The sequence below is a fragment of the Neofelis nebulosa genome, chromosome 1 (assembly GCF_028018385.1).
Source record: "Neofelis nebulosa isolate mNeoNeb1 chromosome 1, mNeoNeb1.pri, whole genome shotgun sequence".
Classification (NCBI taxonomy): domain Eukaryota; kingdom Metazoa; phylum Chordata; class Mammalia; order Carnivora; family Felidae; genus Neofelis; species Neofelis nebulosa.
Genome location: NC_080782.1, coordinates 112,029,135 through 112,046,855, shown reverse-complemented (window position 1 = coordinate 112,046,855; position 17,721 = coordinate 112,029,135). Strand labels below are relative to the sequence as shown.

The 17,721-nt window shown below is 39.9% G+C and overlaps 2 long non-coding RNA genes across 8 annotated transcripts in view; one reads left to right on the top strand and one right to left on the bottom strand.

The window, feature by feature from the left end:
* Positions 1-17,721, bottom strand: part of LOC131491155 (uncharacterized) — a 488,422-nt gene that overhangs the window by 183,421 nt on the left and 287,280 nt on the right. The window lies entirely within an intron of this gene.
* On the top strand, positions 3,322-16,395 carry LOC131490216 (uncharacterized). 3 transcript variants are annotated; one of them, XR_009251263.1, is made up of 6 exons: positions 3,322-3,673; positions 4,123-4,294; positions 8,601-8,708; positions 9,776-9,822; positions 11,676-11,758; positions 16,086-16,395. It is a non-coding gene; the product is annotated as an uncharacterized LOC131490216 (long non-coding RNA). The 3 variants fall into 3 exon arrangements; XR_009251148.1 differs by lacking the exon at positions 9,776-9,822 and having other exon boundaries at positions 3,328-3,717; XR_009251093.1 differs by lacking the exon at positions 9,776-9,822 and having other exon boundaries at positions 3,330-3,673.

Here is a 17,721-nt window from a genome sequence, read left to right as displayed (position 1 = left end):
AGTTTTGACTCCAAATTTAGATGAGAAAATTATAATAGCATCTCTGCTGTGTTTATATAGACTCCAATTAAGCAATAGATATATCTAGTATGGGGCCTCCATCCATTCATCTTTTCTTTAAGAAAAATTTTTTTTACTGAGCACCTGCTAAGTGCTAAGCAGGGCTCTGGGCATTGGGAATACAGCAGTGAACAAAAAGATCAAATCCCTATGTTTATTTACCTTCAATTCTAAAAGAAGAAGACAGATAAAAGAGTGACATGTAAATAACATACAAGTAACATAAATAATTAATGATTAAAATATTACGTGAGAGTTGGGCCGCCTGGGTGGCGCAGTCAGTTAAGCGTCCGACTTCAGCCAGGTCACAATCTCGCGGTCCGTGAGTTCGAGCCCCGCGTCAGGCTCTGGGCTGATGGCTCGGAGCCTGGAGCTTGTTTCCGATTCTGTGTCTCCCTCTCTCTCTGCCCCTCCCCCGTTCATGCTCTGTCTCTCTCTGTCCCAAAAATAAATAAAAAACGTTGAAAAAAAAAATTTAAAAAAAATATTACGTGAGATAGTGATATGTGCAAGGTCAAAACCAAAATGTGTACGATGAGTCAGGGATTGCAGTTTTAAGTAGAATGACCTGGAAGAGATTCTCTGAAAAGATACCATCTGAGTAAAGGCCTGAAGCAGTGTAGGAGTGAGCCCTCTAAGTGTCTGCCAGTGTCCTGATGTGTCTGCAGCACAGTCAGGGTAGCTGGGGCTGAGTGAGCCCGGGACTGAGGAGTAGAGTGAGATTAGTTCAGAGAAGTAACAGTGTAGTTAGAGTTCTGGAAGGCATATACTACAGCAAATCTCTGAGTATATGGCCCCTTGTGGAGCAGGAAGGCATAGCAGGTCAGTGGTTGGCCCTTAGACGACACACAAGCCCTGGAAGAGGCAGAAAATGGCACCATGCTCCAACCTAGCAATAGCCTGTTGTGCCCTTCCAGCCATTTTCGGTGGCTGCTTCCAACACCTAGTCTCAGAATCCCCTCTCGCCTAGTATACTAACATGTAGCAACCATGAGGGATATAATAAAGTAAAAATACGATAATGGTAGGATTGAACATCACCAACAAATCAGAGTACAGTCCACAAACTAGCCACACTACAAACCACCATTTGAGAGTCACTATCCTAGAAGTGACAGGACATTCACTATCCAGCTTGCAGGAGATGCCAATGGGGCAGAAGGTGCCAGCGAGGACAGATGGCATCTGCAGGAAGCACCTCACTGGGGTGAGGCAGCCAATGATAATCGTAAAATGGTGAAGGAAGAGGCAACTTGAATTTGATAAATTAAAACCAATTTCTGAGCTCCTCCCCTTTCCATCCAGGGATACAAAGCCAGGCTGGTTGGATTCATTTTCACTGACTACAGGAAGAGAAATTTGTGCTGGAAACCTCCATCTAGAGGCAGATAACCCTGCCAGGAACCATTAGAAAGCCTGCTTTCCCCAAAGCAAAATATTTTTCTTAATTAGAGTTAGTGGCCTGGGCACCTGATTTGCCCCCTCTTGTGCACTATAACTCTTATACTTTAAGTAATTAATAAGGAAACTCCTAAGGATATGAAGCCTCCCACTTCTCGGTGATGACCAAACATAATCATACTGTTGAAATATTAAAAACATGGCCATGTCATTATTTTCTCTCTGGGTAACAATGGGGATTTGGGAAAGGCTTCCTGTTGACAATTCTGGCACTCACCTAAAACACAGAAATGCTAGAAAAATGTCAACATTTCAACCTCACAAAGTGCCTGTTGTTGTATGGTATTATATAAAATAGAGAAACAACCAGGACGGTAATGTCACAGGACGATGAAATATCACCGTTATCTTATGGCAATTCCCTCAACATCATTTTATGGTGGTATTTTTTCCCCAAAAGTAGTTTGGACATAGCATTTATTTCCTGAGATGGGTTTGGAAGTTACTGCACTTTTACTGAGACTGAGTGCCAAAAGGAGGGAGAGGAAGAGGGAGAGGGACAAAAAGAAAGAGAAATTGAGGGAGACAGAGAGAGGGAAAGAGACCAAGACTGCAGACATAAACTGGCTATGTTTTTTTTTTTTTAATTATCTTCAACCTAATGAAGTGTTTGCTTTAAATTGGGAACTTCTTGCAATAATTACCTTACTTGAGAATTTAATCAAAGCTACCATAACATGATCAGAAACCTTCCTAAGTACATCACTTATTTGTAAGTAATTACTTCCCTACTTGTGCAGCTATAAGGTAAAATGCACTCAAAACAAAAGAAAATGCACACCAGTTCAAATGCACAGCAAGTGCAAATTTTGAGATTCATACTTAGAAGCCACAAATGTCAAAGTAGCTTCTCACTTGTGAAAAATAAGTAATACTGCCAGTTTCCTTAACTACTCAACAAATGGACCCAATCTGATCTTAACCAGAATTTTCAGTAAAATTACTAATTGTGATAAGTTACAGCAATATTTAGGGTTTTCTTAAATCCAGTAATTCTGGCAAAGAGAAACAGAACTGAAAAAAAGTATACGTAAACCCTCAAGGTTTTCCATGACTTCTAAAAAGAAATGTTCCTTTTGTTAAAAAAAACTAAAGCTTTTTTAACCTCATTTTTATTTTTATTTGAAAAAAAAATACTTTTATTTAAAAAAATACAGGCTCATAAAATTATAAAATTGAACTTAAAATTTGAAACAGCAAAGTAACAAAACCCATAAAACCTTAAGTTCTTAAAACAGGGAAAATGAAACTGCATTCCATCAGGAACCCAATTAAATTATTTTAGACCTACTCCTCTGACAATTTAGCAAAAGAGTGAAGTCTTCCTCTACAAATGGATCTATAATTGAGGACAGAACTCCCCCACACACACACCAAAAAAAAGAGGTACTTAAAAGCTATTTGGTAACTGCCCAAGAAACCAGAATGACTGTTTCAAACACCATTTCCAACCTCACCGCAAATACTTCACAGCATAATATCAGTATTATAGGGTTTCTTTGGGAGAGCGGGGGTTGTTGTTTTTCCTTTCTTTTGCAGAAAAATTAGATTACGGCGACGATTTTCTAGGGGACTAGAGTGTCAGAAGGATTGAGGGGCAGCCTGGGTGACCGAGACCAGTTTCACTTCGGTGCTCCCTTTTCCACCAGCTGAATTTCTAGTGGACGATGTTAGGCACAGCTGGGTGGCCGGGTCGGGAAATGGCCCAAGCTGAGCAGTGGTGGCGCCACAGCGGCTGGCAGCCGCACCGGCAGGACAGGCCGGACGCAGAAGGAGGGGCCACGCGCACCTGCCGCTCTCCTCCTGGGCGTGGGCGTTGATTCCTGACCCTGCGGCCGGGCTCAAGCCACGCAGGAGCCCTCCCCGCACCAGAAGATAGTGCAGACCGCTAACAAAACCGTCATTCCGGAAAAACTGCACCTAATGTAATACTCTGCACTCGGGGACCACTCAATAACAGCTCGCAGGTGCCAGGGAGGCAGTTCTTTACCGGAGACGCTGAAGCACTTGTGTGTGGACGTTGAGCGTTTCCCGCGAGGGAAGAAGACGACAGGTCAAGCAGCCTCCATTTTGCAGACAGGAGAACTAATGCACCCGGCAGCCCCGTCGCAAAAGACTAGGATATATCCAGAACCCGTTTCTCGTGGCACAGGTCTCTAAGTTGTACTGAAGGGAAAGCTACTTCCTTCAGAAATCGTGAGGGGTTTTGGGTGTATATGTATATGAATACGTAAATGTATATCTGTACATGCATGTATACATGCATATGAAACCTATACACATATGTAAATACACATATATGTAGTTTCCTCTTTCCATATTATGTTAAACTTTTTTCCGGATTTGCTACCGTATACACACAGAAGGGTTGAAAACAGGACAGAATTAGAAAATCAACTAAAATAATGTACTTATGTAATGTATGCGAATCCCTACTCCCACCAACACGTGGCCTGTTCATTTTTGCCTAGTTTCTAGATGAGCAGTTTGGGTCCTAGTAACATCACCCACCTTGAGGGTGCAGTTTTTAAATACTAGCACCCCCAACACTACATAAGTATGGGTCCTGTAACATTTCCTGGACATTTCTTTATTTAATAGGCCCTGAAAATATGCTTAGGCTACCCGTGGACTCCATGAGGAACTTGCAATTCTTCAGACATGCAATTTGTATTTTGGGGATGTCAGAGTGAATGAAACAGCCTCATAAATTCACAAGCTCCCCAAGCATTACTTGTAGAGGAAAAATGTCACCATACATCATTTTAAGAATGTAAGTAAAAATTATTCTCATGAATTTAAAAAACAAATTCATTTTTAAGCGTCACTAAATTCATAGTGGTTTTTGTCATTATATATTCCTCAAGGTACACATTCCAAAAATATAATTACCCTCATGTGTAACTGTGGGCTGGATTTAAGGCCTGGCTTCTCACAGAAGAGTATAAATGGTTTGGGAATTCTGAGACAAACCGATTTATTTTTTTTTTAATTTTTTTTTTTTTTAATTTTTTTTTCAACGTTTTTTATTTATTTTTGGGACAGAGAGAGACAGAGCATGAACGGGGGAGGGGCAGAGAGAGAGGGAGACACAGAATCGGAAACAGGCTCCAGGCTCCGAGCCATCAGCCCAGAGCCTGACGCGGGGCTCGAACTCACAGACTGCGAGATCGTGACCTGACTGAAGTCGGATGCTTAACCGACTGCGCCACCCAGGCGCCCCTGAGACAAACCGATTTAAAGTTAACCCAGGATTCCCCAGTCAGAGACCCTGGTTAATCTGCATACCTGCCATCCTTTCTCTCTTTTCTGGAATCAAAAATCTTAACTTCTGGGGCACTTGGGTGGCTCGGTTGGTTAAGCGTCTGACTTTGGCTCAGGTCACGATCTCACAGTTCATGGGTTCGAGCCTCACATAGGACTTTGTGCTGACAGCTCAGAGCCTGGAGCCTGCTTCAGATTTTGTGTCTCTCCCTCTCTGTGCCCCTCCCCCAATCACACTCTGCCTCTCTCTCTCAAAAATAATAAATGGTAAAAAAATTTTTTTTTAAATCTTAACTTCTGATAATTCTCAGGGGGATACTTTTCCATGTTTGACAGCAGAACATATGCCTTCCAAAGACTAAAAAATCTGTACCCCAATAGTGATGTGGGGATCCTGGAAGAAAGAAAGAGACTCTACTTTGGGTATCATCAGGGGTGAGCAAGAGCTAAGCCTCCTTTTCAGAGTCCATTTTTTTGTAACTTCATGAAAAGAGCCTGCCTAACAACATTGCCAATATAGAAGATGGACAAGCAAAGCCAAAAGAGGTAGTGAGAGTGGTGTCTGAGTGGCTCAGTCAGTGAAGGGTCTGACCCTTGGTTTTGGCTCAGATCATTATCTCATGGTTCAAGAGTTCAAGCCCCACATCAGGCTTTGTGCTGACAGCATGGAGCCTGCTTGGGATTCTCTCTCCCCCACCTCTCTCTACCCCTCCCTCATTCAGGCACACACACTCTCTCTCCTCTACAAAACAAATATAAATAAACTTTAAAACACAAGAAATAGTGAGAGACAGGCTTAGCTGAGTGACACCATTTAAACGTGTCACTAGGGGCACCTGGGTGGTTACGTTGGTTGAATGTCTGACTTTGGCTCAGGTCATGATCTCAGGGTTCACAAATTTGAGCCCCTCACTGAGCTCTGCACTGACCTGGTGGAGCCTGCTTGAGATGCTCTCTCTCTTTCTCTCTCTGCCCCTCCCCGACTTGTGCTCTTGCTCTTTCTCAAAATTAAAAAAAATAAACTTTAAAAAATAAACACCTGTTCCTACATTTGTCCCCGTTCAACTTAAAATTAGGTGAGTCAAGGAGCACCTGGGTGGTTCAGTGGGTTAAGCATTGGACTTTGACTCAGGTCATGATCTTGCGGTTCATGAGTTCGAGCCCCACATGGGGCTCTGTGCTGACAGCTCAGAATTTGGAACCCGCTTCAAATTCTGTATCTCCCTCTCTCCCTCTCTGATCCTCCCCCAATGAGGCTCTGTCTTTCTGTCAAGAATAAACAAACATTTAAAAAATTTAAAACAATTATATGAATCAACAAATTCATTTTTTGCTTAAATTACTTCAGTCTGCTTTTCTGTTCCTTGCAAAGAAAACCTTGCCTAATACTAGAGGTAAACAAAATGTTTATCACTGAAAAGATCTCATTTAAAAAACTGATTTGTGGGGAACCTGGCTGGCTCAGTCAGAACAGCATGTGACTCTTGATCTCAGAGCAGTGAGTTCAAGCCCCACAATGGGTGTAGAGATTACTTAAAAATGAATTAATCAACATTAAAAAAATTGACGATCAAAAATTGAAAAAAATGGATAATCACTGCGCTACAACATTTTCACACTGTTACCCATGTCCTTATTCCTCAGCTTTTCTCCTTTCTTAGTTGCTGTAATGCAACACTCTCTTAGTTCTTCTCCTAACCAAGACTATGGCCGTTCCATCTTTGTCTCCCCAACTGTCCCTCAAGTGTGCATGCTCTGGGTTTCTGTACTCAGCTGCTTCTCTTCCCCATGTTTTTCCCCCTTCAGTTTCATCCAGGGGCTAGTTTCCTATTACTTTCCTTGTTGCTCCTGAACTCCAAAGGTTCAGCGGTCTCCTGACACCTCACCAGTCTTCTTGGATTGTCTTGTTTTGGGAGTCGTTTTTAGACTCTCCAGGCCTTCAAATGCTTTCATGATTCAAGAAAAAGCTAGATGGAGTATCTGTCATCCAGTTTCTCTAGAATTCTCCCCACTGACAACAGGATACCATTTAAAGCTTTTTCAACAGACAAGAAGACCTGAGTACCACAGCCACTACTTTCCAGGGTAGCTTTATCTCCTGCCAGTTTCCTCTTCGTACTTTGACACACCGACAAGTCAGTTTTTTCCATGCCTCTGTCAGAGCATATATTCCTCTATCTTCCTGCACCACCCCGTCCCTCCTGATTGCCTGGTAAATGTCCATATAGCCTTCAGAGACTCCTCCAGAGATATTAGCCCCCTTGTTTGTAGACACCACAGGACCTTATGCTCAACACTTCAGAATTATCAGGTTACTATATTATAATTTCGTTTTCATGTTTACCTTCCCACTATAACTGAAATTCACTGAGGGCACACGTAGTGAATTTTTCTTGGCTCCCCCATGCCTATCTTGGTATATGATACTTAGATAAATAGAAGGGGAATTAAATCTTCCCTCAATTTATGAAATGTTGCAGAGGCTTAAATGCATTTCCTTTCAGCTCCATCTCCTGGGAGAAATGATAAGATATGAAATAAAATGTTTCTGCCTTGAAAAGGCAGCACTTACATATGAAGACTTTATTAATACCACTTCCTACCTAGCTTCACAACCTTCCAACACCACCCAGAATCACTCTAAGTCATGGAAAGACAAGGGAACTTCAACTATTTCCTCAAATCCACACAACCTCAGTTCTACCCCATAACCCAGTGCACATTCCCATTCCCTTCCTTAAATTCACGGAAAAGTGACAGACTACTTTGACATTCTCTCTCATTCTCAATGCTTTAAATTTTATATGCTTATATAACTTACATAGAATTCCTTTTTAAAAAAACGTATCCCACAATTGTTACCTGGAAATAAGGTGGTGGGCAAAGAGACTTTTTTTTTAATGTTTATTTATTTTTGAGATAGAGAGTGCCAGGCAGGGAGGGGCAGAGAGAGAGGGGAACAGAGGATCCAAAGCTGGCTTCACCCTGACAGCAGCGAGCCCCATAAGGGGCTTGAACTCACAAACCCTGAAGTCACAACCTGAGCCGATGTCGGAAGCTAAACCAACTGAGCCACCCAGGTGCCCCGGGCACAGAGACCTCTCAATAAACTTAATAAAAATGAATTTAGCAAAACTACCAGACTCCATTTTAATAAGGCTATTATTCTTCTCCGTACTTGGCAGCAAGAGTTCAAAGTTACATGTTAAGTGCAAAAGTGCAAACTGGAGCGTGAAAGAGTTACATTACCAGGGATGCCACACTATCATGGTATATCACGGCTATTTTAACCACAGGGCAGGGTTCTTCACTAGATAGAAGACAGATGCCTTTGGTGATCCGTAATACTAATTTAGAAAGGAGAAAATACCGCTTCACAAACAGGAGTTGGACTTAATAGCTGGTATTTAAAACCTGAAATCTTCAAGGAAGAAAACCTCTGAGGCCAAATCTCTAAACCCCAGAGGTCCTCGAGGCCAGCAACACTTAAACTTCCCTCCTCTGAAAGGAGAACAAAGCCATCACCCGAGGCAGTCATTATTGTAGAATCTGTCCTTGTCCTCTCCTTCATACCACTCAGTGTGATCTCCTCTTTGTCAATACTGGCCCAACATTGCTACCAAAAACAAAGCAAAGCAAAACCAAACCAATCTTTGCTTCCAGATTTTAATTTCTAAGGTCGGCTAACGGTATTTCTTGGTTAGGGCTGATGGAAGGACAGTGGTGTGATTCAGTCTCTGGCAGTAGTTCCTATGACTCATTTGGTGACTGAGTCTGAAGCGGGCAGAATGTAACATCACCCCTTTCAATTTCAGTTAGAAATGCTGTTTGGGGACATCTGATTCCCAGGACACACACAGCAAGAACACAAAAGGAAAAGAAAAACAAACAAGGAAAACAGAAAATCTCATTAGGCGGAGCAGGTAAGAGATTTTAGAGCAGAGGTGAAGATTACCTGCAACTCTCCCTATGAGTTATCCTTACAGCTATTTATAAGGATATTATTTTTGTTTCCTCTACAAATTGTATGACCTGCAAGAAATTAATTTGGTATATGGGTCTGCCCTCACCCTAACCCTCAAAGGAAGAAAACTGCAAAAGTTAATTAGACAGCAATTGCTTTTGTTTTTATAAGGGCTCTTTATTTTACAAGGAAAAGAAGTTTTCTTCAAATTACAATTTCCCTACTGAGTTAGAATATGATGTGAAGAGTCTTATTCATGCCTCAATCTGGGGGAATGTCTCTTCTATCTAGTTCTTAAAATGTGGACCCTGAACAAGCAATGGCAGCACAACACCAGAAACTTATTAGAAATGCCAATTTGAGTCCCATCCCAGACCTACAGAATCATACACTCAGGGTGGTAGATCCCAGCAATCTGTAGCATAACAAGCCTTCCAGGTGATTCTGATACATTTCAAAGTTTGAGAACCTACGGATCCCAAGAAATATTTTGGGGGTGGAATAAGGAATGAAGAAATAATGAGTGCCCTAAGAAGTGCTTACTGCTAAAAAAATATTCCATTTGGTGATGGTTCAAAAGCAACCATGTTGTATATCTGCCAAATTTATCAACTGTCTAAACACTATTATCACCATAAGAATTCTAAACCCATGTTGGAAAAACTTTGGACAGGAGAGGGGTCGAGTCCTGAATGACTTAAAACAATGTAATATAGAGGATAAAGACTTGGGAGATTCTGGGCCCCATGTTTTACCCCAAGGAGCATCTCTATGGACCAACAGGAAGAATGAAAGCAGAGCTTTGTTCAGACCTGTGTAATATAGAGATCTACAAGGGACCTTGAAAATCCCTGAAAGCCACTTCCAAATAAGAGCCTAGAACAGCATCTTAGATCCCTGATTTCGCTTAGGTCTGCCATGATCCTCTCTAGACCTCCAGTTCTAAGAACAGGAGAAAAAAGTTTCTGAGATCCCCATTATAGTTCACATTCAACATATAAGCATTGTGTCTCTACCTTGTACCAGGTACTTTCAACCAACTCTCTGATAAAGACTTTCAACAACCAACTCTTGTAAGTCAGGCATTTTGTTCCCTTTGTAGTATACATCTATTATTTGTGTCTGCCCAGCACCTTATCTCCCTCCTCCTGGCAAGAGCATAACTACTTCTTTGTAGGAACTATTCCCTTCTTGATTTCAATCCAGGGTTAATAATAATAGTTTTTCTCTCCTCTTTGTTCACATAGGTAGACAGATGACTCCCCAGAATCTTGTTACATACCTAAGTGAAGGGGACAGAAAATCACTTTTTTTTTCCTTTTGAGATGCTCAGCTGGGGTGTTCTAAGCCTGAAGCTGCCAGTTGCCATGTCTCTTTTTACATAAAACCCATCTGCTGTCAGTGAGGAAGAGGCCAACACAGAGCAAAAAAGCAGAGATAACAGTATCATGTGGTGATGGGCCCCTAAGGTCTCATATGTGCTAACAATGATTAGGTAGCTATTCTGATTATAGGACCTACCCTCCAACCAGATCAGCTTTTCTTGCTTGAGCTAGCTTAGTTTTCGGCCACGTGCAACTGAGTGAGAGTCCTAAGGTATCACATTATGAATGATTAAAAAGATGTAAAGGATTAAGTATATTGCCCAAAGTACATACTTAGAAATTGGAAAGACAGGACACCCAGCGCTTCATGAAGTCTTCAATATGTTCCACTATACCACAGAGAGTAATTTTTAAAAATAAGCCTAGGGTCTAACTGAATACATTATGCAGTGACTGGTTTTTCAAGTCACATATTTAAACAGAACACAAAAAGCATGAACCATAGAAGAAATCGTGGGAAGTTGGATTTCATTAAAATTAAGAACTCTGTTCATCAAAAGAAGTATATTCACATATTTATCAGAATACATAAACACACATCAGTAACAAAAAGATAATTAACAGTTAAAACATTTGAACAAGATTTCATAAAGGAGGTTTCATAAAAGCCAGTTAGTATATGAAAAGGTACTCAAACATCATTATTCAGCAGGAAAATGAGTACTAAAACTGTAATGACATACTACCACACATTCACCAGAGCGACGAAAATTAAAAACACTCACAATACAACATATTGGCATAAATGCAGAGGAATGAGGTCTCTCATATATTTCCGGTGGGAAAGAAAACTGGTACCACCCCTTTGGGAAAACATTTGACAGAAAGTAGTAAAGCTAAATTATTCCTACCTTATGAACATGCAATCCTAATTTGTGTTCTAGCTACTAAAAAATAATGAGTACATATGGCCATCAAAAAACTTACCAGATATTCGTAATATCTGAAAAATGAAAACAGAGCAAATGCCCATCAAGAGGAGAAAAACATATCCATATAGTCAAATACTATACAGCAAAAACAGTCAAAACCAAGCTAAGGGAAGACAAGTAAGAATGGTGATAACCAATGGTGAGAAGGATGGTTTTTAAATCTTGCTTTGTATCTTAAACCAGGAACTGGTTACACAAGTGTATATATATGTAAAAAATTGCTGAACTATACACTGAAAAATTATGTACTTTTCTATTATACTCCGTTTAACAAAAAAAAAAAAAAAAAAAAGAATTGGGGTTCTCGGGCGGCTCAGTCAGTTGAGCATCCAACTCTTGATTTTTGGCTCAGGTCGTGATCTCACAGTTGTGATTGAGTCCAGCATTGGGCTCTGCATTTGGCACGGAGCCTACTTTGGATTCTCTCTCTCTCTCTCTCTCTCTCTCTCTCTCTCTCTCTCTCTCTCTCTCTCTTCTCTCTCTCTCTCTCTCTCTCTCTCTCTCTCTCTCTCTCTGTCCTTCCCTCACTTTCTGTAAATAAATAAATAAATAAAATTAAGAAAATGCTACAAACATTCCCTAATTGTCTATGGTTTATTATTTTTAAAGTTATCCTTGAAGACTCCACAACATAGAACCCCAAAAGGGAATATAATTGAGATCATTTCTAATGAGTTCCAATTTCTGCCTAGGTAAGTTGTATAACACAATAGAGTCTAGAAAGTATTTATGTATTTCAGGGTTGTTTGTGGATAGGGTGTGATAAACTGATGAAAAGAAATAATTTACACACTGTTAATTCACTTTTCTTGATCCACAAACTCACCCCAAGTTTAATTTCAATGCTCCTTGAAAATAGGGGAAAATATAACTCAACTCATTCAGCTTCATAAACCCTTCCTATGAACTATAGATACTGGGCAAACTCTGTTTTGAGGACTACTGTGTTATTAAATTACTATTTTATTAATATACCCACCTCTTCCAAAAGCACCCTCAAATAATTATATTTTCTCTGTGTTTTCAAATGACCTTAGAATAATCCATAAATGACAGAGCATTAATGTAAGAGAATATACAGCAGCCTTATTATTTCTAACTAATCATTAAAGTGCAATAAACATGACAAAAAGCATGTCTAGGCAAATATACACACTCACAAATATTATCCAATCTCTTTCCAAACCTCCTGCATGCTGACCTTATCAACCCAATTAGATGGTTTCCCATTTCCAAAGCAAAGTTAAAAGCAGTAAACATATCATTAAGAAAAATGGGCAAAGGTTAGCTTCCTGCAGAATTGTTCTTAGAATAATTGTATGATTTTTGTCAATTTGTTTTGAGAAGTGACAATTGCTACTGGAAAATAGTCTGTTTTATGCTTCTCTCACTGACGTAATAGAGCAGGCACTGCTGAATATAACATTACAGAACTGGAAGGGGTCATAGAAATAATTCTTCTTCCTCATTCAAAAAGTGAGAAAAATGAGGGCCTGAAATTTTTAATTATGTGCCCAAGACAGATATTTGAGGGATACCTAAGTTTCCTTACAGATATAATGTAGAATCAGTCTATGAGCTCCAAAATGTAAATGAAAAAATATATACACCATAAAGCAAATTTTACTTTACAAATTGTGAGGAGCCTGGCAAGGTCCTTGAGTTTTACAACCAGTGATTTATTTTGAGAGAGAGAGAGAGACAGACAGACAGACAGAGAGAGAGACGGAGGGAGGGAGGGAGGGAGCATATGTGCATGCTAGGAAGCAGGGGAGGGGCAGAGAGAGAGAGGGAGAGAGAATTCCAGGCAGGCTCCTAGCTGTCAGCACAGTGCTTCATGCGGGGCTCCATCAAAGGAACCATGAGATCACAACCTGAGCCCAAATCAAGGGTCCAACACTTAAGAGACTGAGCCATCAAGATGCCCCATTTTTCTAAATGATTCTTTGGGATGATCTTCCTAAAGCACAAGTTTTACCTTCTAATACAATCCTCACTGCCTATTTTAACTGAGTTTCCTAGAAACAGTTGCTGACACTAAGAGTCACAAGAAAGGCATTTATTAGAGTTTCTAGGAAATACAAGAACAGGAAGTAAGAAGAAAAGGGAAAGGAAGGAAGTCAGGCAAGGCTGAAAGATAAAGCGCCATCCACAATAGATGACACTGGCTCACTAATGCAGGGGCAACCTAGAGACGGAAGTCTGTTCTATTCAAAGTGTGGTTTGTAGATCCCTATGGTCTGAGAATCAAGTGTGTCTGGTCAGTGATAAGATGCTGGCAGCTAAGTCACTAAACCCACTGTTTATTTCAGCTGACATTTCTTTCTTGAAACTGTTTTCTTGGGAAGGGAGCAGCATGTAGGTTTCCATTCTGCCACAAACTGATTGTGTCCTGGATGGTACGAAGTTTGCAGATTGGCTACTTTGAGCGCACTAGTGGAAATCACACCTGGTAATTGTCCTGATTAGGGGAGAGGAATCTGCATTATTCATATCCCATCATCATCAATCAGTGCTTAAGGACTTGCCCGGGGGTATAGAGTGAAAATGCCAAGGCATTTCCAGATCTTAGTGAGGAGAGGGAGAAGCTCCAGCAGGCTGAGAGCAGCCTGTCCACAAGGAGACATGGTACTCCCTGTTTGCTCGGAGTAAAGCGACACCTGTGCAAGGAAAAGGCAAAAGACTCCAGGGTGATAAGGGAAGAACATGAACACTGCTCAATTGCCTGGAAAGTCCACACTTTGTCCTAGAGCATGATGCCTGCTACATCCGGTCTTCATCTTTTCACTTTTCTAATTACATCCCATCCCAATCCATCTCAGTCTGCACTAGTGGTTTTCAATTTTGCTTACACACAGGAATCACCTGGGGAGTTTTTAAACTACTGATGCCTGAATTTTATACCCACCTATCCTGAGTTTATTGGTCTAGTAAGGCCTAGGTGGTGGGATTTTTAAGTTCTCTCCCTAGGGTGATTCTGTAATACAGCCAAGATTGAGAACCACCACTCTAAGCTTTTATATTAAACTACTTGCAATTCCCTGGGTTTGACATTGCACGGCTCTGTCTGCCATGCCACGAACGCTGCAGAAATACCCTTTCCTCATCCTTGCCTTCTGAAACCCAATATTCATTTAAATTTCTATTCCTCCTTAAAGCTCAATTAAACCTCCATTTTCTCAGTTATAATGGTTAATAAACACATGGCCAAAGCATTCAGTGTATTTAGCACCTAACCAAAGTGAAGGAAATGTCCTTTAATATATTGTATTTGTATACAATGATTTTAACCCTCTAAAAAACAATATGAATATGTGAATCATAAGCTTTTATCTAGATCATTTCTAAAACCTCAGGATAAAGAAATAATACCAAATACCAAAGAAAAAAAAACCTTTGTGTATAACTCCACTGCATGCCTTAAATGAGGAGAAACCACCTAAACGTTCATCATGAACGGAAGAGTTATATAAACTATGTCGTAGTCCTACAGGGAAATATATCAATTGAAAACAATACTTCAAAAGAGTTTTTAATAATCCGGGGAACTGTTTATACTGTGACAAACCAACCACTTACATATATACTCAGTTTATAAAATTGTGAATATAAAACATTCTTATCTATTTTCCAAAAAAGCATTTAAAAAGATGGGAAGAGGGGCGCCTGGGTGGCGCAGTCGGTTAAGCGTCCGACTTCAGCCAGGTCACGATCTCGCGGTCCGTGAGTTCGAGCCCCGCGTCAGGCTCTGGGCTGATGGCTCGGAGCCTGGAGCCTGTTTCCGATTCTGTGTCTCCCTCTCTCTCTGCCCCTCCCCCGTTCATGCTCTGTCTCTCTCTGTCCCAAAAAATAAATAAAAAATGTTGAAAAAAAAAAATTAAAAAAAAAAAAAATAAAAATAAAAAAAATAAAAAGATGGGAAGATAGACAAAAAATAAATCAACTATTACTCTGAATGATAGTATTGTGAGTACAAAAATTAAGATATCATTAATATTTTCCTACAATTGCTGTTTTGACTTATTTAAAAATTAAGACTATACCTTTAATATTTCCCAAGTATTAATTTCTCTTATTAATTATAACATATCACAAATGTGGCCCTTGGATTACACTTTATATATTTTTTATTGTTTGCTTATTTTTGAGAGAGAGAGAGAGAGAGACAGACAGACAGACAGACAGAGTGAGTGGGGGAGGGGCAGAGAGAGACTGAGACACCGAATCTGAAGCAGGCTCCAGGCTCTGAGCTGTCAGCGCAGAACCTGATGTGGGACTGGAACTCACGAACTGCAAGATCATGACCTGACCTGAAGTTGGCCACTTAACTGACTGAGCCACCCAGGTGCCCCATACCTTATATTTTTAATTGGGGTTTAATTTACATACAATAAAATCTTCAGAACATAAATGTGCTGTTGAATTGGTTTTAACAAAGTTGTGAGAACAGTTCCACTACCCAGAAACCTTCCTTATAGCCATCCCTCCTCAATCTACCTCCCACCCCTATAAGAAGCAACCACTAATCTGATTTACATCAATTTAAGTGAGTTGTGCCCATTCTAGAACTGCCTATAAATGAGATCATAGCCTATGTACTTTTCCTTCCTTTACTCAGAATATTTTTTGAGATGAATATTATTGCATTTATTAGTGGTTAGCTCCTTTTCATTGGTGAGTCATTTCCACTGTGTGAATATACCACAGTTTGTTTAGTCAGACTCCAGTTGATGAATATCTGGGTTGTTCCAGTTTGGCTATTATAAATTAAGCTCCTATAAACATTCTTATACAAGTTTTTATGGGCATTTGTTATTTCTCTGGGATAAATGCCTATATTTTAGGCAGCCTCCAAGATGGCACCTAATGATCCTTGCCACCATGCATCCCTACCCCCTACTCCATATACACACATTGAATAGGGCTAATCTATGTAATCAATAATATATTAGGAAAAAAATAGACATGAGCATGGTTTTTAAGGCTACATCATAAAAGCTGCCACCTTGCTCTCTCTAGGATCATTCACTCTGTGGGATGCCAGCTGCAAGGAGGACACTAAAAGGAGGAATACGCCAGAATCCATATGGCAAGGATCTGAGGCCTCTTGCCAACTTCCACCCTCAACTTGTCAGTCATGAGAATATGCCATCTTTGGAGCAGAACCTCCAGCCCCAGTCCAGCTTTCAGGTGACTGTGGCCCTGGCCAACACACTGACACCTCATGTGATATCCTGTGGCCAGACCACCTAGCTAAGACAGCTCCTGGATTCCTGACTCTCAGAGACTGTATGAGATAATAAATATTTACTATGGTTTTAAGCCATTATGTTGTGGTAATCTGATGCAGATAACTAATACAATCTAGGAGTGGAACTCATGGATCATAGAGTACATATATGTTCAATGTTTTAAGGGATACTAAAAATTTTCCAACTACACTACCAGAGTTAGGATTTTTCCCTATTTTCACCAACACTTGGTATCATCTGTCTTTTTTACTTTAGCATTCTAGTAGGTGTGTAGCTGTATGTCACTGGGATTTTAATTTAGATTTCAGAGATGACTAAAAATATTGAACATTTCACATGCTTATTATGTATCTTATATTTTATGTATTATTGATACACGTTTTGTAAGACTGTAAAAAACACCTTCCATGGAGCTTGAGAGTAATCAGGGATTAATAAATGCTTTATTAAAAATTAATAAACAGATGAACAGGTTTTTCCCCTCAAAACTTATGAACAGAAGTAACCCTGAGCTATTTCAAAAATAGGAATTATAAAATGCACAATATAATCTATATCTTCATTACTGGGTGGTAGAAATTCACAATGAGATGTTTAAAGTTTCTCTTTCTTTCATTTCCTAGGAGAAAATATGTTGTCGTTCCCCTTAATTTTCTATTAAGGATTTTTCTTGCTCACTGCACTTGGCATTGTGCTAAAAGTCTTACAGTATAAGCTAGGAATAGAGTAACCCTGTTAGGCACAACATGGAGGCAACCATGAGTTATGAGTTAAATTAGTAAAATCAACACAAAGTAAATTAAATCTAGTATCTGAAGAGATGGCCTCAGAAGATGTTAACAAAGACAAAAAAACATGCAGACCTTGAGCATCATCTAATTAACAACATAAATATATCTACAGATACAACTTGCCGTTAATGGTGAAATGGTCATATTAGAAAGAGATAAAAGGTAACCAGGGAGCCAGAATTTGCTGTAATTTATTTAGTGTATAGATACTACAACAATACCAAATGAGGTGCAGGGAACAACACAAGAGTTCTAATCACTATAAAGAGGTGTTCTCCATTGTGGGGCAGAGGTGAATCATCAGGTATGTTATCATGGCCCTGATGACAGAAGTTCTCCTTTTATCTTTGTTCAGACCCCATGACAATTTAGCTTCCCACAAGGGTATGTACTGGAGCAGACTTGAGGGTTCAGATCACAACACAAGAAACAGTTCCCACCGTAAAACAATAAACTGACCCAGGAAGAGATGAGCTAATCAGATAATTAAGACATTCTACTCGGGTTACTGGCACGATTTCACATATTTAATTAATATGGCAAATAATGACTTCACAAACAGCAAACTTGTTGTGCTAAAAAAATAACTTTTCATTTTTCTATTACTGTACT